The sequence below is a fragment of the Hyaena hyaena genome, unplaced genomic scaffold (assembly GCF_003009895.1).
Source record: "Hyaena hyaena isolate Hyena2069 unplaced genomic scaffold, ASM300989v1 scaffold_5, whole genome shotgun sequence".
Taxonomy (NCBI): Eukaryota; Metazoa; Chordata; class Mammalia; order Carnivora; family Hyaenidae; genus Hyaena; species Hyaena hyaena.
The window spans coordinates 4,939,556-4,966,195 of NW_024080637.1; the positions used below are offsets into that span (position 1 = coordinate 4,939,556).

Consider the following 26,640-nt stretch of genomic DNA (forward strand, 5'->3'; position numbering starts at 1 on the left):
TTTAAGGACTCAGCAGGGAGATCTGGAGTCATGAGGAGGGCTCTCAAGATTTCTAAACTAGAGAACTTAATATAACAAGCAGGGAATATAAAGTTATCAGCTTGGCAATAGAACAGATGCCTCGTTTCATTCAGAACTGTCCACCCCCCAAATCTTGACCAGACTCCGCAAATGTCGTATTTTATTTGTCAGCTTCCTCCATCCCGTTTTATGTGGGCCATGTAATAATATGGCAGTGGCATATTGGGTGCAGCAGGTACGGTATTTAACACACACGGAGACACACACAGGATATTCTCACTGTGGAACCAGGGATGAATGCAAAAGACCTGCTGAGCACATCTGATCCTTCAGGACTGAGAGGCTTTCCACGGTGAAGGAAAGCCTCCTTCAGGACAACAGGAGATCCAGCCTGGAAGCCGTCTGAGTGGGGTGATCTTAGGGTCAGAGACAGCCCTAGTAGTGGGGGTAAAGGGGGTGCAGTTTAGAGCTAGACAAGTATATTCCTGTCTTATGCAGGTGCGAGGCCAGGAGCAGCCCTTGTGAGGAGCACCTAGCCCGGGCAGCTACTGGGCCTTGCTGTGCCGTTTAACCCCAGAGGCAGTTCTGTTCCATTTAACCCCAAAAGCAGTTCTGTGTGATAGCTGTCTCTGCTTCTGTTTTCCAGGTGGGAACTGGAAAGAGGAAGGTTGCTCAGGGCCACACTCCTGACTCTGCAGAGAGTCAAGGTTCAAAGGCAGCCAGAGAATGTTGTGGGTATGGTGAACCACTTCAACCGCACAGACGCATTTAGCAGCTCCTGAGAGTGGCAGCCCTAGCCTATTTGACTCCTGAGACATATCGTTTAAGACCCCCATTGCCCCAAAATGTCAAAATCATTTTCAGGAAGAGAGACGAAACAGAACATATACAAATGATGAGAACAGACATGCAGACAATGAAAAGTTTTAAAATTAAATTAGGTATACATTATCTCGATAGGGAAAAAGGAAAAATGAATATCCTAGGGAAAACAAAAATGTTATGCCTCTCAGTTTGTACTGTTTCAGTGTTTTAAATTTTAAATGCAAACAAAATCTCTAAGTGGTCATATACAATGATGAAATCGAATTGACTCAAATTTTGTGTTTTTGTCTTTACAATTACTGTGCTGTTATTGCTTGTTTTGAACCTAAAGTTTAAATACACAACCGGACCCAGAGAGATTGAATTGATACTGCGAGAAAATTGCCCTTGCAACAAACACGCGTAGCTGAGTTTGGATGTGTTGGGAGTCAGCTGCTTTATGTACATTAGCATACAATTTAATCCTCAGCCAATGACATAGGCAAAATTATTATTACTCCTATATTACTGATGAGGAAGCCCAGAGTCAAATGACCATCTAAAGTCACAGGACTAGTTCTTAGATGGGACTGAGCTACTGGGGTGGCCACCAGGGTCAACTCTGAACCACCCTGCCTCAGTCCTCCTGGTTCAGCTATATCTGCCAGCACACACAATGTTCCCATCTCTCTACCCTGAAGCCATGGGGTGAATATGTTGTTTTAATGATGAAAACTCTCTGGATAAATGTTAGGGTTTGTTGTTTCTTAGTGTGGTTTGGTTTATGTTGGTTTACTTAGAGGCCTTGGATGTGGAGGCTCAGGAAGATTGAAAACAGGGATTGGGACAGATAAAATCTTCCTCTTTCAGAAGAATCTGTCCCCTATTAATTATGTAACTGATTAACTAGCACTGACTATCCAAGGCACTGTGCTAAAACCCTTGGAAGAGAGAGGTATCAAAGTATAGGGTAGGATACACATTTTATTTTTGTGTTTTCTTCAGTTACTTTTTACTATTTTAATTCCATTGTAGTTAGCATGCAGTATTATGTTAGTTTCAGGTGTACAGCATAGCCATTCAACAATTCAGTACGTTACTTTGTACTCATCATGGTAAGTGTACTCTTGCTCCCCATCACCTGTTTCATCCATCCCCCACCCCCCACAACTCGCCTCCTGTAGCCATGAGTTTGTTCTCTACAGTTAAGACTATGTTTACTCTTATTTACAGAGAACGAACTGAGAGTTGATGGGGGTCGGGGAGTGGGGAAAATGGGTAATGAGCGATGAGCATTAAAGAGAACACTTGTTGAGATGAGCACTGGGTGTTATATGTAAGTGATGAATCACTGGAATCTGTTCCTAAAGCCAAGACTACACTGCATGTTAACTAAGTTGAGAATAATTTTTTAAAAAGACTATATTTTTTGTTTTGTCTCTTTTTCCTTTGTTCGTTTGTTTTGTTTATTAAATTGTATGTGTGACTGAGATCATATGGTATTTGTTTCTCTTTAACTTATTTTATTTAGTATTATATTCTCTAGATCCTTTCATATTGTAAATGAGAAGATATCATTCTTTTTTGTGGCTAAATAATATTCTATTTTATATCCACACCACATTATTTCCCCATTCATCTATCAATGAACTTGGATTGCTTCCATCCTTTGGCTGTTGTAAATAATGCTACAATAAACATAGGGGTGCATATATCTTTTGATTTAGTGTTTTCATATTCCTTAGGTAAATACCCAGTAGTGGAATTACTGGATCATACAGTAATTCTATTTTCAAATTTTTGAGAAACTTCCATACTGTTTTCCATGGTGGCTGCACCAGTCTGGATTCCCACCAACAGTTCATGAGGGTTCCTCTTCTCCACCTCCTCACCAACATTTGTATCTTATGTTTTATATTTTAGCCACTCTGACAAGTGTGAGGTGATATCTCATTGAAGCTTTGATTTTCATTTCCCTGATGATGAGTGATGTTGAGCATCTTTTCATGAGTCTGTTGGCCGTCTGTTTGTCTTCTTCCAAGAAATGTCTGTTCCTGTCTTCTGCCCATTTTTAAACTAGATTATATGTGTTTTATTGGTGTTGAGCTGTAGAAGTTCTTTATATATTTTGGGTACTAACCCTTTAATAGATTACCATTTTATTTTATTTTATTTCTTTCATAGTTTATTGTCAAGTTGGTTTCCATATAACACCCAGTGCTCATCCCCACAAGTGTCCCCCTCCATGCCCATCAACCCCCTTCCACTCCCCCCCACCAGCCCTTAGTTTGTTCTCAATATTCAAGAGTCTCTCATGGTTTGCCTCCCTCCCTCTCCCCAACTGTTTTTTTCCCCTTCTTCTCCCCCATGGTCCTCCGTTAAGTTCTTCCTAATCCACCTATATGTGCAAACATACGGTATCTGTCCTTCTCTGCCTGACTTACTTCGCTCAGCACAACACACTTTAGTTCCATCCATGTTGCTACACATGGCCAGATTTCATTGTTTCTCATTGCCGTTTAGTATTCCATTGCATAGATAAACCACATCTTCTTGATCCATTTGTCAGTTAATGGACATTTAGACTCTTTCTATGATTTGGCCATTGTTGAGAGTGCTACTATGAACATTGGGGTATATGTGCCCCTATGCATCAGCACTCCTGTATCCCTTGGGTAAATTCCTAGCAGTGCCATTGCTGGGACATAGGGGAGTTCTGTTGTTAATTTTTTGAGGAACCTCCACACTGTTTTCCAGAGGGGCTGCCCCAGTTTACATTCCCACCAACAGTGTAGGAGGGTGCCCGTTTCTCCACATCCTCACCAGCGTCTACAGTCCTAATTTGTTCATTTTAGCCACTCTGACTGGCGTGAGGTGGCATCTCAGTGTGGTTTTGATTTGTATTTCCTTGATGATGAGGGACACTGACCATGGTTTCATATGTCTGTTGGCCATCTGGATGTCCTCTCTGGAGAAGTGTCTGTTCATGTCTTCTGCCCATTTCTTCACTGGATTGTTTGTTTTTCGGGTGTGGAGTTTGGTGAATTCCTTAAAGATTTTGGATAAATCTTTATCTGATATGTCATTTGCAACTATCTTTTCCCATTCTGTCGATTGACTATTAGTTTTATTGATTGTTTCCTTTGCCATGCAGAAGCTTTTTATCTTGATGAGGTCCCAACAGTTCATTTTTGCTCTTGGATTCTCTTGCCTTAGGGGATGTTCAAATAAGAAATTGCTGTGGTTGAGGTCAAGGAGGTTGTTTCCTGCTTTCTCCTCTAGGATGTTGATAGTTTCCTGTCTCACGTTCAGGTCCTTTATCCATTTTGAGTTTATTTTTGTGTATGGTGTGAGAAAGTGATATAATTTCATTCTTTTGCACGTTGCCCCCACCATCATCTGTTCAAGAGGCTGTCTTTTTTCCATTGAATACTCTTTCCCGCCTTGTCAAAGATTAGTTGGCCATACATTTGTGGGTCCAATTCTGAGTATTCTATTCCCTTTGTCTATGTATCTGTTTTTGTACTAATACCATACTGTCTTGATGATTACAGCTTTGTAGTAGAGGCTAAAGTCTGGAATTGTGATGCCTCCCATTTTGTTTTTCTTTAATATTACTTTGGCTATTCGAGGTCTTTTGTGGTCCTATACAAATTTTAGGATAGTTTGTTCTAGCTTTGAGAAGGATGCTGGTGCAATTTTTATTGGGATTGCATCGAATATGTAGATTGCTTTGGGTAGTAATGGCATTTTAATGTTTATTCTTCTGATTCATGAATATGGAATGTTTTTCCATTTCTTTGTGTCTTCTTCAATGTCCTTCATAAGTTTTCTATAGTTTTCATCATACAGGTCTCTTATATCTTTGGTTAAGTTTATTCCTAGGTATTTTATGGGTTTTTTTGTGCAATTGTGAATGGGATCAGTTTCTTGATTTCTCTTTCTGTTGGTTTATTATTGGTGTACAAAAATGCAACCAATTTCTGTACGTTGATTTTGTACCTTGTGACTTTGCTGAATTCATGGATCAGTTCTAGTAGGCTTCTGGTGGAGTCTGCCAGGTTTTCTATGTAGAGTATCATGTCATCTGAGAAAAGTGAAAGTTTGACTTCCTCTTTGCCAATTCTGATGCCTTTGATTTCCTTTTGTTGTCTGATGGCTGATGCTAGGACTTCCAGCACTATGTTAAACAACAGTGGTGAGAGTGGACATCCCTGCCGTGTTCCTGATCTCAGGGGGAAAGCTCTCAGATTACCCCATTGAGGATAATGTTAGCTATGGGCTTCTCATAAATGGTTTTTATGATGTTTAAGTAAGTACCTTCTATCCTGACTTTCTCGAGGATCTTTATTAAGAAGGGATGCTGTATTTTGTCAAATGTTTTTTTCTGCAGTATCGACAGGATCATATGGTTTTTATCTTTTCTTTTGTTAATGTGATGTATCACATTGATTGATTTGTGAACATTGAACCAGCCCTGTAACCCAGGAGGGAATCCCATTTGATCATGGTGGATAATTCTTTTTATGTGCTGTTGAATTCGATTTGCAAGTATCTTGTTGAGGATTTTTGCATCCATATTCATCAAGGATATTGGCCTGTAATCTTTTTTTGCTGGGTCTCTGTCTGGTTTGGGAATCAAAGTGATGCTGCCTTCATAGAATGAGTCCAGAAGTTTTCCTTCCATTTCTATTTTTTGGAATAGCTTGAGATTCATGGATATTAACTTTGATTTAAATGTCTGGTAGAATTCCCCAGGGAAGCCATCTGGCCCAGGGCTCCTATTTGTTGGGAGATTTTTGATAACTGATTCAATTTCTTCACTAGTTATGGGTCTGTTCATATTTTCTCTCTTCCTGTGTGAATTTTGGTAGTGTGTGTTTAGGAATTTGTCCATTTCTTCTAAGTTGTCCAGTTTGTTGGCATATAATTTTTCATAGTTTTCCCTGATGGTTTCTTGCATTTCTGAGGGATTGGTGTTAATAAATCCATTTCCATTCATGATTTTGTCTATTTGGGTGCTCTCTCTTCTTTCTGAGAAGCCTGGCTAGAGGTTTGTCAATTTTGTTTATTTTTTCAAAAAACAACTCTTGGTTTCATTGATCTGTTCAACTGTTTTTTTGGATTCTATATTGTTTATTTCTGCCCTGGTTTTTATTATTTCTCTTCTTCTGGATTTAGGGTGCTCTTGTTGCTCTCCTTCTAGTTCCTTTAGGTGCACTGTTAGATTTTCTATTTGTGCTTTTTCTAGTTTCTTGAAATAGGCCTGGAGTGCAATGTACTTTCCTTTTAGGACTGCCTTTGCCACATCCCATAGAGCTTGAATCGTTGTGTTTTCATTTTCATTTGTTTCCATATATTTTTTTTTAATTTCTTCTCTAATTGCCTGATTGACCCATTAGTTCTTTAGTAGGGTGTTCTTTAACCTCCATGTTTTTGGAGGTTTTCCAGACTTCTTCCTATGATTGATTTCAAGTTTCATAGCATTGTGATCTGAAAGTGTGCATGGTATGATCTCAATTCTTTTATATTTATTGAGGGCTGCTTTATGTCCCAATATGTGATCTATTTTGGACAATGTGCCATGCGCATTTGAGAAGAAAGTGAATTCCATGGCCTCAGGATGTAGAGTTCTAAATATATCTGTCAAATCCATCTGGTCCAATGTGTCATTCAAGTCCATTGTTTCTTTAGTGATTTTCTGTTTAGTTGATCTATCCATTGCTGTAAGTGGAGTATTAAAGTCCCCTGCTATTAGCATATTCTTATCGATAAGATTGTTTTTGTTTGTGATGAACTGTTATATGTATTTGGGTGCTCCTGTATTCGGTGCAGAGACATTTATAATTGTTAGCTCTTCCTGATGGATACACCCTGTAATTATTATATAATGCCCTTCTTTATCTCTTGTTACTGCCTTTAAAGTCCAGTTTGTCGGATATAAGTATGGTTATTCCGGCTTTCTTTTGACTTCCAGTAACATGATAGAGATTTCTCCATCCCCTTACTTTCAATATGAAGGTGTCCTCATGTCTAAAATGAGTCTCTTGGGGCACCTGAGTGGCTTAGTCAGTTAAACGTCCGACTTCGGCTCAGGTCATGAATTCACAGTTCGTGGTTTTGAGCCCTGAGTTGGGCTCTGTGCTGACTGCCAGCTCAGAGCCCGGAGCCTGTTTCGGATTCTGTGTCTCCCTCTCTCTCTGGCCCTCCCCTGGTCACACTGTCTCTCTCTCTCTCTTTGTCTCTCAGAAATAAATAAAAGACATTAAAAACTCAAAGAATAAGTAAAAAATAAAATAAAATAAAATGAGTCTCTTGTAGACAGCAAATAGATGGATTTTGTTTTTTTAATCCATTCTGCTACCCTATGTCTTTTGATTGGAGCATTTAGTCCATTTACATTCAGTGTTATTATTGAAAAATATGGGTGTAGAGTCATTATGTTCTTTGTAGGATTCATGCTTGTAGTGGTGTCTCTGGTACCTTGTGTTCCTTGTAACATTCCCCTCATAGAGTCCCCTTTAGGATTTCTTGTAAGGCTGGTTTAGTGGTGATGAAGTCTTCCAACTTTTGTTTATTTGGGAAGAACTTTATCTCTCCTATTTTGAATGACAGGCTTGCTAGGTAGAGGATTCTTGGATTCATATTTTTTCTGTTCATCACATTGAAGATTTCCTGCCATTTCTTTCTGGCCTGCCAAGTTTCAGTAGATAGGTCTGTCACCACTATGATAGGTCTTCCTTTGTATGTTAGGGCTCTTTTATCCCTAGCTGCTTTCAGAATTCTCTCTTTGTCCTTATATTTTGCCGGTTTCACTATGATATGTGGTGCAGAAGATCGATTCAAGTTACATCTGAGGGGAGTTCTCTGTGCCTCTTGAATTTCAATGTCTGTTTCCTTCCACAGGTTGGGAAAGTTCTTGGCTGTAATTTGTTCAAGGACTCCTTCAGCTCTTTTCTCTCTCTCTTCCTCTTCTGGAATTCCTATGATACATATTTTGTTCCGTTTGATTGTATCACTCAGTTCTTGATCTATCCTTTCATGCTCCCGGATCAGTTTCTTTTTTTCTCAGCTTCCTCTTTGTCTATAATTGTGTCTTCTATTTCACCTATTCTCCTCTCTGCCTCTTCAATCCGTGCATTGGACACCTCCATTTTATTATGCATCTCATTTATAGCATTTTTAAATCCATCACAACTATTTTTAAGCTCCATAGTCTTTGTAACAATAGTTTCTCTGATGTCTTCCATGCCTTTTTCAAGCCTAGTGATTAATTTTATGACCATTGTTCTAAATTCTTGTTCAGTTATGTTGCTTATATCTGTTTTGAGCAGTTCTTTAGCTGTCACTTCTTCCTGGAATTTCTTTAGAGAAGAGTTCTTCCATTTCATCATTATGGCTAAATTTCTGTCTCTTGTAAGTTTTAAAAGCTTGTTATATGCTCTGCAACTGCGAGTACTGCTATTTTAAAGAAGGCTCATTGACTGTCTAGGGCCTGTCCATTCAGGAAGTGTTATTTTAATAGTGTCTCTTGGTCTCTCTTGTTGAGACTTTGGTTATTTTATTTCCCTACTCATAGTAGTATTTGGGACTCTCCACCATGTGTATTTTGGCTTGTTGCTTAAGGTTGGCCTGGAAAGGAAAACAGACAGACAAACACACAGGGAACAAAGGCATGTAAACTGACAGACAAATCCAACAAACAAGCAAACCAAAAGGGAAAGAGAAAAAGAAAAAAGAAATAAAAAAGACAAAGGACAATGTAAAAGCATAAAACCAGAATTCCCAGCTACAAATAAAGAACAGGGTGTATGCAGTGCTGATAGAAGAGCATATTCAAAGAGAGAAACGTCAAGATGGGGAGAAAGCAAAATTGGACAGTGACCAGGCAGAGTGACCAAGAGGTTTAATTCAGAGAGAGAAAGAGGAGAATATGGTAGGAGGTGAGGAGTAAGAAGTGAAGATAATGTTACTCAGAGAAACTATATAGTCTGGTTACTCCATAGAGAGAGATAGAAAGGTAGTGGCGGAGGTATAGAATATACATCTAGAGAATGGATTAAATGTGACTGTTTACGCAAACCAATGACCAGAGTGCCCAGTCCAGCAGAGGGGAGGGATATGAATGAGACAAGGGAAAATTCTATCTGAATAGAAAGAATTGTTGTAGAATTAATCACGGCGGTGCATCCATGTTGGTCTTGTCCCGGGGCTCTGGTAAAAACATAAGCAGTTCTCTAGCACCGATGGGCGTGGTTTGGTGTAAGGAGTTCTTAGCCTCCACTGGAGTCCTGCTGGCCGCTCCCTGAGGGCCCGCCCTGGTGGTTGTGGGGAGAAAAACGGCGACACCCCAGTCCCTTCTTGGACCAAGTGTTGCAAATCACTCTTTTGGGTCTGATCTCCATGTGCCGCGGTGTAGCCAAGGTGGGCCATGTTCTATGTCCCAAGCCTCGTTTCCAGGTCTTAGTCCCCGCACTTTATTGATATCGCCTGAAATATAATCCGTCAGGCCGGGCCACTTCCCAGCTGGGGGTCGAGCCAGGAGAGCAGTGGAGCAGTTTCAGGCCAGGCCTCTTCCCAGCTGGGGATCGAGCCGGGAGAACAGTGGAGCAGTTTCTGTTGGTGCCTCCTGGGACCGAGGCACCCAGCCCAAAGTTAGCACCACAGCTGGAAATAGGATCCCTCTCCATCCCAGGCCGTGGTTTTCTCTTCTCCATTTCTATGAGCAGTCTCAGCAACTCTTTCTCTTCCCCTTGATTCTCTGCAGCTCCTCACGAAGGGGGTTCCCTCCCCTCCATGTCTCCAGGTCCTGGCCCATTTTTATCTTCCCCAGTTCACACTGAGGCACCTATGAGGTTGTCATCTTAGTGGACTCTGTCTCTTTTCCTCCCAGACTCCTGCGGTTCAGTGTCCTATGGCTTCAGGTCTTCTCTGTTTGAGATGGGGGTGAGTGAAATGTACGGGGCTCCCTATTTCTCCACCATCTTGCCTCCCTATAGATTACCATTTTATTTATTTATTTATTTAATGTTATTTTTTAATTTATTTCTGAGAGAGAGAGAGAGATAGTGTGAGCAGGGGAGGGTTAGAGAGAGAGGGAGACAAAGAATACAAAGCAGGCTCCAGGCTCTGAGCTAGCTGTCAGCACAGAGCCCGACACGGGGCTCAAACCCACGAACTGTGAAATCATGACCTGAGCCGGACGCTTAACTGACTGAGCCACCCAGGCACCCCTAGATTACCATTTTAAAACACCATCTAGTTCGCCATGGATAGGACTTTCCTTAATTTGAAGTAAGTGGAGTTGGGGCACCTAGGTGGCTCAGCTGATTAAGTGTCCTACTTTTGATATTGGCTCAGGTCATGATCTTGCGGTTGTGAGATTGAGCACCCCAAAAGGCTCCATGCTAAGCGTGGACCCTGCTTGCGATTCTCTCTCTCACTCTTCCTGATCCCTTCCTCTCCCCTCTCTCTCTCTAAGTAAATAAATAAATTTTTAAAAAAAGTAAGTGGTTGACACAGAGCTAGGTGATAACTCCCTATACTGAAACTTGGATTGGCAGTTGACTTTTGAGAGAAATTTGGAAACAAATCAGTGCACAAGCCTAGGAGTAGATCTCTTCTGTTTTTGAGACCACAGCTGTGGGTGAGGAAGGAGTAGTGGGGAGACATAGTACATCCTCCTTGAAGAATTAGAGATAATGAGGGCCAGTAGGAGGCCTCCTGGGGCCTGTGAGATCCTGAGTTCTCTGTCTGCTCTATCAGGATCAGAGTGTGGGAGTAGGAGAAGGGCCCAGTTCAGCTTGCTTTATACTACACCTGGCCTGAGAGCCATGAATTATCAGTTTGCTCTTTAGATAATAGTGGTTATAACAGCTAAGAGGTCATAGAAAGGTTTTAAGGTCAGTATACTTCTCATTGAGCAGTACCAGCAGAAATTCTGTTTGCGTTTTGAAGCACAGACATGAGTCTATATTCTGATGCTGCTACTTACCTTTCTAATTCTTTTCTAAGTTTTTGTAATATGGAAAGAATAACAATAGCTTAATGGTAATCCTCATTTGTAATATGAGCATTACCCTCCTTGGGGTTAGGAATATTAAGTGTAAGGGTAACAGTTATAATGCACATCTACGGTCTTTTACCTGGAAACTTCAGGGCTAGGTGTCTTAGAATTCAGACACTTTTGGAATTTTTAACATTATAAGGCATGCTCACCTGGCTCTTGGAAACACCCCATAATGAGATACATTCTTTGTCTCTTTCTTTCCAAAGCAAAATGTTTGAATTGATGCTCTCTGAGAGATATATAAAGACAACACATTACCTCACATAAATTTAGGATGGGTTTTACCGCCAAATGAGTGTGCCACTTGCAAACAAAACAGCCCCTTCAATTCTTCAAAGTTTCTTGAATTTCACAATTGCAGATGAGGCATTGTGGATTTAAGATAACAATGTCAAAGGTTGGACACCTCCTAAGTACTCCTCCTGTGCCGGCCTGTAGCATGTGACATGGGTCACTGCCGCACCCAGTGTGTTGGTTCCCAGTGTCCCCATTCTCCACCCCAGGGACAGGGTACAGTCCAGTCCAGCCCCAGTCCTCCTGTGGGAATTGTTTATTCCTTTGAAGTGACAACTAAGCCAGGCCACGGGGTGCATACACTGAAGCTGCTGGGGTTCCCACACCTTGGCTTAAGTGAATCATGCCTTCTGCATGAAGCCCAGTGCCCACTCTGCCAAGTAAATCCCTCACTAAGTCTCTCAAACCTTTTTTGAACAGTTAGCACCCAAAGTATAGGTTGTCCCCTCTTGCCCTGTGGCCTTCAATTGTACCAGCATCACCTTGCATCTGCCTTCTCCACTTAATCTTTAAGTTCTGTGAAAGCAAATCAAGGTCCTTCTCAGATGGGTTCTTTTCCCATTATAGCATTCCCAGAGTCAGCAGGTAGCCCACATATATTGAATGCTTTAGTGGATAGAAGTCATAATGCATATGGAGTTGTTAGCACAGTCCCTGGCAAACAGTGTGCACTCCGAAATGATAGATATTATTAACGTATTCTCATTTTTGTTGTTGTAAATCCCTAGTACTAGAAATGGGTTTTTCCTATTATATCCTTCATCTTCACTCTGCAATTCAGTAGACATTTCTTATAGTCAGGGAGCACAAAGCAACTGTACATTTGCTAATGCTATACACAACAACAGGCTCGGGGCACCTGGGTGGCTCAGTCTGTTGAGCATCCGACTTCGGCTCAGGTCATCATCTCACGGTTTGTGGGTTTGAGCCCCGCATTGGGTTCTGTGCTGACAGCTCAGATTGGAGCCTGTTTCAGATTCTGTGTCTCCCTCTCTCTCTGCCTCTCCCCCACTCGTGCTCTGTCTCTCTCTGTCTCAAAAGTAAATAAAAAAAACAAAAACAATAAAAACCCCAACTTTGTAAAAAAAAAAGGCAACAGACTCAAATGGAGTTACTTATGCTGAGCCCCACGTCAGCAAGCTGAGACTAAATTACAGTTTTGGTTTTCCTAGAGATGGAATCTTAAACGAATCAGGAATCACCTGATCAGAATAGTTAGATAATTTTCCCATTAGACCCCTGCCAACTTCTAAAGGAAAGTAACCTTACCATAACCAATCTACTTTTTTGCTTAGTATAACTTCTTTGTTCTTGCTCTCTTCCACCTATAAAAGTCTTTCATTTTGTACAGCTCCTCAGCTCCTTTCTACCTGCTAGATTGGGTGCTGCCTGATTTATGAATCACTGAATAAAATCAATGAGATCTTTAAAATTGCCTCAGTTAAATTAACAGTAAAAGCAGATAAGCTATTGCATGTTGGGTAACTTGAGGTGTGCTGGTTACTCTTAGAAGAAAATGACTTCCCTGCTCTACAGCAAGCAAGGAGGATACCAACTAAATGGTTTAATGCTGCTCCGTATAAGTATATATTTCTTTTTATTTTTATGACATTTTACATTTTTCTCTGTAAGTTAAAAACTCACATTAAATGACTCAAGTTTTTATTATTATTATTATTGGGAAATACTGAGAAAGCAGTTAGTTCTAGATCTCATCATTTGCCAAGACCTTTTCCAAATAATCACACATCCAAGTTCTCTCCATGAAGTGTCTCAGTGTTAATTATGCTTAAAAATCTTCATAACACAACATGAATTTAACTAGGTTTAAAAAAAGAGCAAACTCTTAAAGTAATAAGCTAAAATATATATTTCATCTTGGGATAAATGGGTTTCACATCATTTATGTTTTTTTATACTCTTCAAAACTTCTGAATTCCCTAAAATTAGCCTGTAATAGTAATCAGAAAATGCAGATGGAATATTTTTAAATCTCCAATATATATTTTGAATATAATATTTGATCAAAATTTTGTAAAAAGAAAAATACATGCCATGGAAACAGCCTGGAAGGAAATAGAACAAACTCTTAACAAATGTTATTCCTGGGTATTAAGACTACATGCCATTTCCTCTATTTTTCTGCATTTAATCACTTCATAAGGTAAATGATCTTTACTTTAAACAAATATATGGATAAGATACAGGTTTTGTCTTTGAGAAGCTTGCAAAGATTGCTAGTACAGTGTTAATGATTGGAAGTAGATTGTGGTTTTATAAATGTCCAGGCTGGGAAAATATTTCATTAGAAGTCAAAAGACTTTGGAAAAAATCAAGTTTCCACTTTAAAAAATTTTAGTGAGATACATTGTCACTTGTCTCGCAAAGATAATTTTAGAGTGGAAAGTGATTCTGCAGCCAGGAACTTGTGCACTGTGTCTAATTTCTTCTCTACCCTGAAAAGTCTACTTTGTATATAAAAATGGTAAGAAACTGAACATGCAAAAGATGTTTGCTCAACTTACTTGAAGTATAGAAGTAAAATGAATCATGATGCTTTCAACTACAGAAACATCAATGATATTTTTTTGAGACTTTTAACATAGTAGGTCCTCAATAAAATTTGAAAACCACAAATTACTGTCCTTGGAAGTTTTATACTGGTGAGGATACAAATGTGGCATCTGATAGGTATGGATAAAATTGATAGGTGTATAACTATTATCATATAAAAGTTTTCCCTCCTTCTTTCACCTATTTGAATCCTCCTAATTTCAAGATTTGATTTATAGGTGACCTCTCTTCAAGGAGGCCCCCATGGCTGCTCTGGCTGAAAGCTTTCACTCCCTCCTATGACATCATTTAGCATTTCTTTTCCCCAGCTCTCTTTTGAAAATTAATTATTTTTTATTATACTATATATTTTCTTAAACAGTCCATTAAAATAGTTATACTCATTTCTATACAAGATTCTAATCCTCTTGTAAAATGACCTTAGTCTTGAATTACCTTCATTCTCACTTTTGTCCTTCGGTCTGTCTGTTCCTGACCTCCCCAACTATTCAGACTGCTGCTGAATTCGCTCTTTATTTGCTCAACTCTCTTATTTCGGTTGCTCAGCCCCATCTTGCTGGCCACTATGTAGGCTGTTCTCCATAACAATACTGGTTGGCTTCCTTGACTACTACTCTGAGAATTTTTGAGCTTCTGGCCAGTGTTTAGCTCCATTACCACTCAGTCCACTTTTGTGCTTGGGTGGCACTGAGAGTAATAGGCCTTGGCTATGCCAGGACACTGCCAGCCCTGTGGGGTATGAGTCTGTATTCTCTCTCTCTCTCTCTCTCTCTTTCTCACCCTGCCCCCCCCCCCACCACACACACACAGGGTATTGAAAAGATAATCTGCATCTCTCATGTTTATTGCAGCATTATTCACAATAGCCAAGATATGCAAACTAAGTTTCCACTGATGGATGAATGGATGAAGTAAATGTGGTATACCTACTCAATGCAATATTATTCAGCCATAAAAAAGAAGGAAACCCTGCTATTTGGGACACATGGATGAATTTGGAGGGCATTATGCTAAGTTAAATAAGTCAGAGAAAGTCAACTACTGTATGATCCCACTTATACATAGAACGTAAAAATCCATGGACTCATAGAAACAGAGAAAAGATGGGTGGTTGCCAGAGACAGGATTTGGGGAAATGGAAGAGGGTTGTCAAAAGGTGCAAACCTCCAGATATAAAGTAAATAAGCCCTGTGGATATAATGTATAGCACGGTGACTGCAGGCAACAGTACTGTGTTGTATATAGATCTTAAAAGTTCTCATCGCAGGAAAAAAAATTGTAACAATGGGAGGTGATGGATTTTAACTAAACTTTAGTTTAAGGAAACTTCAGTTTCCTCATTTGCATGGGAAATAAAATCCTCCACATTTGGATGGTATAAGAATTAAATAAAATCATATGCATCTAATACGGTACCTACCATATGGTAGGTACCGTACTAGATGCTAAATCCTTTTCTCTGTTCCTTTGGGATTATATGTAGCTCTACTTTCCAAAATTAACACTGATCCTATACTTGTTAATAAGTGTTTTTGAAATAAATATTCTGTGGTAAATAATTTTGGGGAACATGGCAGTTATATGTTATATTTGAAAGATTTCGCCCCAGAGTATCTCTAGAGAAATGTGCCAGCCAAATTTCCCCAAATGTATTTGACAGAGGATGTCTGCTTTTCATGAAATGTTTATAAAATCTTGGATTAGTGGATCACATTGCCAATTTAACTCCTCTTTATGCAGACCTCAAAATAAAGCTTCTTTTTTATTGATTGATATCCTAAGATAAATTCTTCTTTAAAAAACTGCATTTTTGCAACTATATGCCCGTATAAATCAAGATGTCTCAATACTGTGAAACCAAAACAAAATAGGAAATTACATTGTATGCTGAGGATGAAATAAGATGACAGCTTGGGAATCGTAAAATGTAATTTCAGACTTCACGTGTTTAGGAAAACATCCTTATTGTTCTCAGTTAATGACTTCATCAAAGTTTAAAGTTACACATTTGAACATAAACTATATGAAAATTGTTAAATTTAAAAAAAAATGGAATTAAAATTTCACCTCCAGGATCAAGTAGTGATCTGTTGCATACAACAGAACTCAAAAAAAAAAAAAAAAAAAAAAAGTATAAAACAGGAACCAAAAGCTTTGGAGACTGAACAAAAGCAACAGATTAAAAAAAAAAAATGTAATGCTTATATATTTTTCAGACACAGAGAGAGACAGAGCATGAACAGGGGAGGGGTAGAGAGAGAGGGGTGGAGACAGAATCCAAAGCAGGCTCCAGGCTCTGAGCTGTCAGCAAAGAACCAGATGAAGAGCTTGAACCCATGAGCCATGAGATCATCACCTGAGCCGGAGTCAGACGCTCAACTGACTGAGCCACCCAGGCACCCCCAAAACAGCGGATTTTAGAGGGGAATTGAAACTTGAGATGAGGAAACCAAATGGGAGTCATTCCTTGTTATTTGTGGCTTTACTTTGAAGGTACCACAATCAGGATGTAGGTGGCACCAAGTGACAAAAATTTTGATACAAATCCCTGCCATTGTTTTGACCAAATGAACCAGTTGAAAGAGCCCTGGGGCAACAAGGACCACCAGAGAGTTAGGGCAAAACCCTGAAAAAGAGAGAGTCCAAGAATAGCGAATAGTGCATCCTGACCAAATGGGGTTTATTTCAGGGTTGGTGTAACATTTGAAAATTAATTATACAAGTCAGCATAGTAACATAATAAAAGATTTTAAGATATAATTCCAGGAGATGCAAAATAAGGGTTTAATAAGATTCAACATTCATTTGTAGTAAAAACTCAAAATACTAGGGATGGGAAGAATCACCATTGACTTGATAAAGGGCATCTTCAAAAACCTGCACATAAGATCATCATTAAGAATGAATGCTTTGTCCCTTAAATCAAGAACAGGACAACAATGTTCACTCTTAGTAGATTTATTCAACATTGTATTCGAGTTTCTGGCCAGGACAAATAGGCAAGAAAATGAAGATTGGTTCTAGTATAGGATGGATATATAGATTAATGGAATAAAACTAAGTGTGCAGAAATAAACTCTTGAATTTATGGTCAAATGAATTTTGATAAGAGTGTCAAAACCACTCAATGGGGAAAGGAGAGTTAATTCACCAAGTGGGATAACTGCATATCTACATGTAAAAGAATGGAGTTGGACACCTTTGTCTTACTATATACAAAAATTAACTCAAAATGGATCATAGACAGCATTACAATACACTGCATCTCTTAAAACTTTGTCATCTAATGAATGCTGAAAATTGTTTATACCTATGAGACTAACCCCATGAAGATACAGAACATTTACATAGTCTCCCAAAGATTCCTCAATCTTCTCTGCGGTTCATTCCTTCTCCTACCCCTCAACTATAGACAGCCATTGATATTATTTTTGTCCATATGAATTGATTTGAGGAATCATACAGTAGGAATTCTGTTATTCATTCACTTAGCATATTGATTTTGAGATTCTCCCATGTCATTGTGTGTATCAGTAATTCATTCCTTTTTAATTATTTGACTAAGGGCTGGCGCAATCCATTAAGCATCTGACTTCAGCTCAGGTCATGATCCTGCAATTAACCTGGAGCCTGCTTCAGATTCAGTGTCTCCGTCTCTCTCTGCCCTTCCCCCGCCTGTACTCTCTCTCAAAAATAAACATTGAAAAAATTGTTTTAATTACTTGAGTAAATACTTAGGAGTGGAATGGCTAAAGATTATGAAAGGTGTTAAACATTTTAAGAAACTACTCAATACTTTTCTAAGGTGTAATTATTGTTTTGCATTTCCACTAGCAGTGTTAGAGAGTTCTTCTTTCTCATTTCCCCACTAACACTTGACATTGGCAGCTTATAATTTTTTTTAATTTTTAATGTTTTATTTATTTCTGAGAGAGAGAGACAGCATGAACCAGGGAGGGTCAGAAAGAGAGGGAGATAGAGAATCTGAAACACGCTCCAGGCTCTGAGCTAGCCATCAGCACAGAGCCCGACACAGGGCTCGAACCCATGAACCATGAGATCATGACCTGAGCCAAAGTCGGATGCTTAACTGTCTGAGGCACCCAGACAGGTGACCCTGGCAGTCTATAATTGTAGCCATTCAGATTAGTGAGGAGTGGCATCAATGTTTTTTGTTTCATTTCCCTGGTGACTGATAAGGATGTTGAGTATCTCTTCATACATGTAATGTCAATTCTTACTTCTTTCTCTATGAAATATCTGTTCAAATCTTGTGCTGATATTTTGTTGGGACTGTTTTCTGCCACATCAAAGGGCCACAGACAGTGGCTTCAGCAACAACAAGAATTTTTTTTCTCAAATTCTAGGGGTAGAAGTCCAAGATCAAGATGTTAGTGAAGTTGTTTCTCCTCAGGCCTCTCTTCCTGGCTTGTAGAGGAGCATCCTCTCTGTCAGTGTCTTTGCTTAGTTGGTCCTCTGTGTTTTTATCTACTCTTCTCATAAGGGATTTAGGAATTCAATACAGGAATTTGGGGAGGGGGCACAATACATCTCATAAGTCTCTCTTTGACCGCCCCCAGATTCATGTTCTTTTTGCATTCAAAATAAATTCTCCAACAGTGTGATGGCTGTGAATTACTTGCATATAAAGCTGACTGCCATCAAAGAAATGGGAGACTGACAAAGCTTTTGATATAGTTGTACTGCCAAATAAAACACAACAAAAGCAGGCAAAAATAACCCCAAATAACAACAACAACATCAACAACAAACTTCTCTGTGTTAAAAGGGATTCTGAGTATCTGAACTTAAAATAATCCCTGAGGTTACCAAGTTTTTTGGGCAGACAGTAGACTGATAAAACAGCTTAGGCCCCTTGCCCCCTCACCAACCTCAGAACATATTGCCCAATACCTACTTAAGATGTGGCCAAGAAGAATGATGGAAAGGGAATAGTCTCCAGGGGCCAGAGGAGGACAATGGAGAAGAAAATACAAGGGATCTGCTCCTCAGGTGTGGAGTCAGGGCATGATTTAGGCACATCCCCAACTCATAAGTAGGGACCTTCAAGACTTCTGCCCAGTAGGGTTTCAGATTTACTATGGGACACTGTCTGCACTGTGTCTCCTACAGTTTCCCTTTCTAAATGGGATTATTTATTGTGGTTTTCCTATCTTGTTGTATATTGGGTGTGTGGAGGATAGATAATTTGTCTTTATAGTACAGAGGTCTTTGGATCACGAGAAGCCACATCTGGACCTAATAAAGATACCATCTTTCACCTCTGATGAAGAGATTGCTGCACGTTATCCAGTGTTATGGGCTGAACTGTGTCCCTTTAAAAGTCATGTGTTGAAATCCTAACCTCCAGCACCTCAGAATGTGACTGTATTTGTAGATGAGTTCTTTAAAGGGGTAATTAGGGTAAAATGTGATCATATAGATGGGCCCTGATCCAGGATGATTGGTATCCTTATAAGAAGAGATTAGGACCCAGACTGGCAAGAGGGGAGACCATGGAAAGGGAATGATGGGAGGGAGATGACAGCCATCTACAAGCCAAGGAGAGAGGCCTTGGGTGAAACCAACCCTGCCATCACTGTGATCTGGACTTCTAGCCTCCAGAACTGGGCAAAAATACATTTCTGTTGTTCACATCATGAGTCTCTGCTGTTTGTTTCAGTAGGCCTAGCTAACTAGGCACATCCAGAGGCACTGAACTCTCCTTGCTGCAGTGCTTAGACAGACTTTTGGGGTGACCTTTGAAAAAGTGTGTGTGTGTGTGTGTGTGTGTGTGTGAGTGTACACAAAATAAAGTAAAAATTTTGGCAGCCATGCTAGTCATTAGAGCTATTTATTGATATTTCTGGTGCTTCTCTCTATTCGCCATCTTTTTCTAGGTTATACTGCTGTACCAAATGGCCCCACACTATCAGTGGTTTAAAGCAACAACAATTTATTTCTCATGTGTGTTATATATAGGTAGAACTGCCGGCTATAGGTAGAACATGGCTACTATTCTAGAGCTCATGCTGTAGGAACAGCTCCTATTCGGGACACATCATTCTTGTGACAAAGAGAAAACAGTAACAACAAACACATGTGGATGGTTCTAAATTTTCTGCTCAAATGTGACGCATATCACTTCCGCTTCTGTTTCATTGGCCGAGCCTGGTATCAGTGCAGTGGGGAAGAGCACTTGACCTATGGTTAGATGACGGTGGGTGGGGATATGTAATCCTTTTACAGAAGGGTGGCATGTAATTAGTACCAGCAGTACAATTCAAGCACACAGCCTAATCGCACATCAAATCCTTTGAAGTTTACTGCTTACGCAAATTAGATGTGAGTGAATGCTGTGTGTGTCACTTCCAGGAAGAAACCGTTAAAGACCATTGCATGATTCAGCACTTCCCTTTCTCCCTGTTATGGGAGAAAGTCAGGGGATGCTCAGCTTACTTGTACCCCTGATGGAAAAGGGTGGAGCAGAGAGCTCTGGGCCACCTCATGATAGCTATGCAGTGTGAGCAAGAAATCCATCTTTGTTTCCTTCAGCTACTGAGGTTTTAGCATCGTTATCATAGCACATAATAGCTCATTCATTCTGACAAAAGTACTAAGAGAAGTTTGAAAAAGGCAGCCTTAAAAAAAAGCACCTGTGTTGTGTGCACAGTAGGTGCATAGCAATATATGACAATGTATCTCTCATGTTCTTTTTAAAAAAAAATTTTTTTTAATGTTTTATTTATTTCTGAGAGAGAGACAGCATGAGTGGGGGCAGGTGAGAGAGAGAGGGAGACACAGAATCTGAAGCGGGCTCCAGGCTCTGAGCTAGCTGTCACAGAGCCCTACGCGGGGCTCGAACCCACGAACCACAAGATCATGTCCTGAGCCGAAGTCAGATGTCTAACTGACTGAGCCACCCAGGTGCCTCTCATGTTCTTTTTATAACTACTGTTGCTCTCCTTTCCCCAAATGATCCTGACATGTTAATCACTTCCTTCTTTGTGCTACCTTTAAGGTCGAAGATACCTGAGGAGGTTGTTTGCTTATATAGCGTTTGGGGGAACTTTCCCTTTTCTTTCTATTGAGTGGCTGTGGTAGCAGATCTATGTAATACAGTGTTAATGGAATGAAAGGGGCACACATAGTTGGGGCAGTGCTTTCCTTCTAGGGAATTCCTTCTGGAGCCAAGAGAGATGAGTAAGGTTCTCTGTGTGGGTGCTTGGACTGTACATGTCAAACTTGGGCCTTGTAGAGGGCCAGTGTTCACCTAAATATTAGTAGTAGTGGAGTTGTCTGCAGAACAGGACCCTGTAGTTCCAGGGAGGACAGAGTTGATGGACATCAGGGATAGAACAAGAAAGTTAGAAGTATTTGAGTTCCTGAATTCAATTTTACGTCATATCTGGAGTGGCCAAAGGTGTATCCCAGGCATCCATGAATATGGAGCATAGACCAAATTTGGCCTTCTGCTTATTTTTGTAAATAAAGTTTCATTGGAACACAGCCAAACTCATTTATTTACCTATGGCTGTTTTTGTGTTACAGTGGCAGAGTTGAGTAGATGCAATAGAGACCTTATAGCTTGTAAAGCCTAAAATATTTACACTCTGGCCCTCTGCAGACAAAGTTTGCTGACCTTTGGTATGTATTATCTCATCCTTTAAGAAATATGTGTTTTCAGGGGTGCCTGGGTGTCCCAGTCAATTAAGCATCTGACTTTGACTCAGGTCATAACTCACAGTTCATGGGTTTGCACCCCGCATCAGGCTCTGTGCTAACGGCTCAGAGCCTGGAACGTGCTTTGGATTGTCTCCCTCTCTCTCTGCCCCTCCCCTGCTTGTTTGCATTTGTGCACACACGCTCTCTCTTTCTCTCTCTCTTTCTCTCTCTCTCAAAAATAAATAAATAAACATTTAAAAAGATTTTAAAGAGAAATATGTATTTTCAAAATTTATACGTGAGATATATAAATTCATAAATTAACATCTCATACATAAATGTAAACAACATATATTCATAAATCAATGCAATTTTCCTGTGTGGCAGTGCAGAATCAAAAAGATAAGTATGTCAATTATATTTCAATTAAACAAAAAAAAGAGTGGAAAGCACTGCTATGGGTGACAGCGAGTCCCCAGAAATATTTGATCGAGGCAATGACATAACCACATTAGCAGGGACAAGCCTAGTGGCAACTTCAATGCTTGTGTAGAAGCAGCAGGAACGTTAATAAACCTGATTATGAGCGTTTTGCAATTCAGACCAGAAAACCCCAGTAACAACCAAATGTGAAAACTGGGTGGAGGAATGGCAGAGGGAATAGAGTGGAGGGGATTCATGCACGTGACTCCAGTGTGGCCTTTCACCTGCAGATGACAGACTCCAGGTTTGGGGGAACAGATTGTTTGGCTACAAGAAACCATCAATAATGATTTCCGTGATCATCTCATGTTGGCCCAGACTCCATTCCAACCAAATTATTAATACACACATTATTCTTCTTAAAGAAATAGAGAAATGCATTCCAGATTGCCAAAGGAAGGAATTTCCCATGATTTATACTGAAATGCTCCTAGAACTTTTTTCCCCCAATCATCCATCTTCAAGAAATACTAAAGGCAAATATTTCATGAATCCAGAGGTGCTTCTGGCCAGCATCTGGAGATGATCCTGAGAATACAAATCTGTTATCATTTTTCACCACAGGCCTCAGCTGTCAGAACATGTAATACGCATAACCAGCTAGAGGGCTGGGGTGAAACAAAAAGCGTCCAGTTAACCACCATAGCAGGAGGCAGCAGAAGTGGGGGTGTATTTGCCCATACTTCCCCCAGGCCTGCATTTTGTAGCTCTGCTGTAGCTCCCTTAAAGCCTAACAAAGTTTCCTAACAAAGGTCTAGTTAAACACCCCACAGTGGCTGATACTCTCCAAGGGCATAATGTCTTATCACACTGTCACATGGAGGGATGACAGGGTGGAGTAGAAGAGATGTAGGCCATGAAGTCAGTCAGGTCTGAGGTTGTCTTGGTTTTGCCGCTTAATATCAGAGTGACCTCCAAGTTTCTCAGCCTTGCCGAATACTATTCCCACATCAGTAAAATGGACTTGTCTATAAAGTGATAATGGAGGTGAAATTATTGGCACAGTTTTTGGCATAGCCTAAACAATGAGAGGTTGTAATGATCATTTCAAAACCATGCTCACAGGACCACTACCCATTCACCAGGTGGTTCAATGAACGAGACTGAAGATCTCAATTATTGATGAGAATATGGAGCACTTGGAGTTCTTATACACAACTAGCTGGAGTGCCAAATGAGTACAAGCTACTTTGCCAGTGCCCTCCAAGCCGAACCTAATCAACTAGTTGGCAAGTCTACTCCCAGGTATGTGCCCAAAGTAAATACTCTCAGATGTTCAGCAAAAACACCAACCAGAATGTTCAAAGCAGCGCTATTTATAATAGCATCCAACTGGAAACTGCTCCAATGCCCATCACCAGAATAGCCCAGAGCTCAGCAAAACTTTTCTGTGAAAGGCCAGGTCATCAGTATTCAGACTGTGCAGGCCAAGAGGCAAAATCACCTTATAATTACTTCATTTCTCTTTGTTGTGTCCCAACAACAGTGCAAAGCAGCATAGGGCTGATAAGGTCTCTGTTGCACCTGCCTACCTGTCATTGTCATGGGAAAGCAGCTGTAGCTGGTAGGAAAAAGACAGAGCATAGTTTGTCCCAATAAAATGTTATCTCTGGACAAAAATGTAAATTTCATGTAATTTTTATGTGTCATGCAATATTCTTAGGATTTATTATTTATTCTTTTTTTTGCATTTTTAGCACATTCATTTTTTAAAATTTTTTATTGACGTACGATTAACATAGGTTATATTAGTTTCAGGTATACAGCATATGCATTTGACAATTCTGTATTCAGTGCTCATCACGATAAGTGTGGTCACCATCTGTCACCATACAACGTCATACACTGTTATCAACTGTATTCCCTCTGCTGTACTTTTCGTCTCTGTGACTTATTTTAAAACTAGAAGTTTGTCCCTCTTAATCTCTATAGCACTTACCCCCCATACCCAGTGATCATCAGTTTATTCTCTGTACCTAACTATTTTTATTGTTTGTTCATTTGTTCTGGTCTTCAGATTCTACTAGAAGTGAAATCATATGGTATTTGTCTTTCTGTGTCTGACTTATTTCACTGAGCATAACACCCTGTAGGTCCATCCATGTTGTCATACATGGTATGATCTCATTGTTTTTTATGACTGAGTATTATTCCAGTATGTGTGTGTTGTGTGTGCGCATGCACGCATGCATGCGCTTGTGCCCATGGGTGTGTGCAACACATCTTCTTTATCCATCCATCTATTATGGATACTTGGGTTGCTTCCATATCTTGGCTATTGTAAATAATGCTATTGATTTTTTTAAGCCTTCAAAAATGCACAACTCATTCTTACCTTGTAGGATGTATAGAAATAGGAGATGGGCCAAATTCAAATGTAGGTTGCCAACCTCTCATACAGTGGATAAATAAATTACATAGTAATGCATTGGAATACTACACGACAACAGGTAGATGCGACAGTATGGATGAATGTCGTGTACATAAGATTAAGTGAAATGAACCAGTTGCAGAGAGTGTAAGATTACATTTAAATAAGTTACAAAAGCAGGTGAAACGAATGTATGATTGTGTAAGTCCACATGGTGTTTACTCTGTGAGGGTTGGTGACAGTCAGAACAAAGGAGATTTGGGGGTGAATGGTAATGGCTGCTTCTTCATTTGGTTTGTTTGCTATACAAAATTCCACCAGCCACACACTTCTGTGCACTTTTCTGTATGTAGATTAAACTTTAAGAAGCCCTGGGGGCACCTGGGTGGCTCAGTCGGTTAAGCCTCGAACTTCTGCTCAAGTCATGATCTCACAGTCCGTGGGTTCGAGCCCCATGTTGGGCTCTGTGCTGGCAGCTCAGAGCCTGGAGCCTGCTTCAGATTCTGTGTCTCCCTCTCTTTCTGCCCCTCTCCTGGTCGCCCTCTGTCTCTCAAAATAAAAGACAGAGTTTTTTGTTTTTTTCAAAACAAAAAAAGCAATAAATTCTCTTCCTTTATTTCAGGCCTTCTTTCCTCATACCTAATCAGTTTACAGGTTTCTAGGTGTTCTTCTTCATTTTTGTTACCTTATTTATTACTCCAGAGAATCTGAAACACCAATTTATCCTTTGGGGTGGTGGGAAGAGCAGCCGATGTATAGACTGGAGCCCTGTACTTAGAATGAAGAGCAGAGTTTAACTCCACTGTGTACTGATAGTGCAACTAGGGGCAAAGAACTTAAGCTTTTTGAATTTTATTTTGTTATCTGCTAAGTGGTAAAACAATTCTTTATCTGTACCTTGGTGTAAAGATCATCCCTGATAATGAGGAATTGCTGTTTTAGCTCTATACTTCTGTATAAACGATTACTACCTATGGCATTCATAACCACCCACAATAATCAAGTTTAAATACATCCATCATCCTTATCTGCCTCCTGGTTTTCTACTTGGGGAGACAGTAGGCATAATGTTGAGGAATGTAGACTCTCAGTTGAAACTGTGACTCCATCACTTGTCTTACAGCCTCTCCATGCCTCAGTTTCCTTATTGGTAAAATATCTCCTTCATACTGTTCCTCTAGAGGTTGTGGCAGTCAGCCTCCAAGACAGGCTACTCTGAGTGTCCCCTGTGTCCTGTGTCCATACCCTGGTAGAAGGCTGTTCTACACCCTAGGAGGGTTGGGCTGTATGGCCATAAGATATGGCATAAAGGAAGGCGTTGCACCTCTGAAATTGAATTATGAAAGACTGTGGCTTCCATCTTCTGTGGCCTCTCTGTCTTGGATCATTCACTCCAGGGGCAGCCTGCTGCCAGGTCACATAGCCCTGCGGAGAGGCCAGCATGGTGAGGAACTGAGACCTGCCAAAAAACACAGGAATGATCTTGGATGTGGATCCTGCAGCCCCAGGTGAGTTTGGAAATGACTGCAACTCTGGCTGTCAACTTCTCTGCAACCTCATGAAAGACCCTGAGTCAAAATGATCCAGCAAGCTGCTCCCAGATGCTTGAACCTCAGAGACTGATAATCTGTGCCCTTACAACAGTGAACAGTGCTGAATGCATACTAAGCATGCAATAAATATTGGCTGTCTTTATCATCTGTTCTCTAAAAGTTGGCGCTTCCACATTTATAAAGCTCATTGCTGATGTCCGTGTTTTGTGCTTTGGAACAGTCAGTGTTGATGGATAGAGCACAGGCAGTTTCCTTTTCTTTCTGTGGCCTCTTTAAATGCCAAACATTAATAGGTGGTACCTCTCTGAAGAGCAGCGACTGTGTGGCTGGGAGTCCCCTAGCTCTTTTCCTTAAAGGATCATTTCATCATGAAATGAAAAGAGCTGGGGGACTCCCAGCCACACAGTCGCTGCTCTCTGGGGCGCCTGGGTGGCTTAGTCGGTTAAGCGTCCGACTTTTGCTTAGGTAATGATCTCGTGGTTCATCGGTTCGAGCCCCGTGTCGGGCTCTGTGCTGACTGCCAGCTCAGAGCCTGGAGCCAATTTCAGAGTCTGTATCTCCCTCTCTCTCTGACCCTCCCCTGCTCACACTGTCTCTCTCTATCTCCTAGAAATAAATAAAAAATATTAAAAAAAAAAAAAAAAGGATCATTTCAGGCTTTGTTTCTCTAAGCCTAGGTGCTGCCCTCTGGTCTTTGTGGCGCACCCACATCTTCGGTCTCTTTCTTGCTTTCTCAAGCTCCTCAGATGTGTTGATGATTCAAAATCTCCTTCTTTGGCATGTATTCTTTTGTTCCTTTTTTTGCC

General features: G+C 40.3%; 1 long non-coding RNA gene across 2 annotated transcripts in view; it reads left to right on the forward strand.

The window, feature by feature from the left end:
* LOC120236405 overlaps positions 1 to 26,640 on the forward strand; it is a 125,787-nt gene that overhangs the window by 73,282 nt on the left and 25,865 nt on the right. For both annotated transcript variants that reach the window (XR_005529671.1, XR_005529672.1), the window contains exons 2-3: positions 22,996 to 23,155; positions 25,679 to 25,789. This is a non-coding gene — a long non-coding RNA (uncharacterized LOC120236405). The remainder of the gene's footprint in view (positions 1 to 22,995; positions 23,156 to 25,678; positions 25,790 to 26,640) is intronic.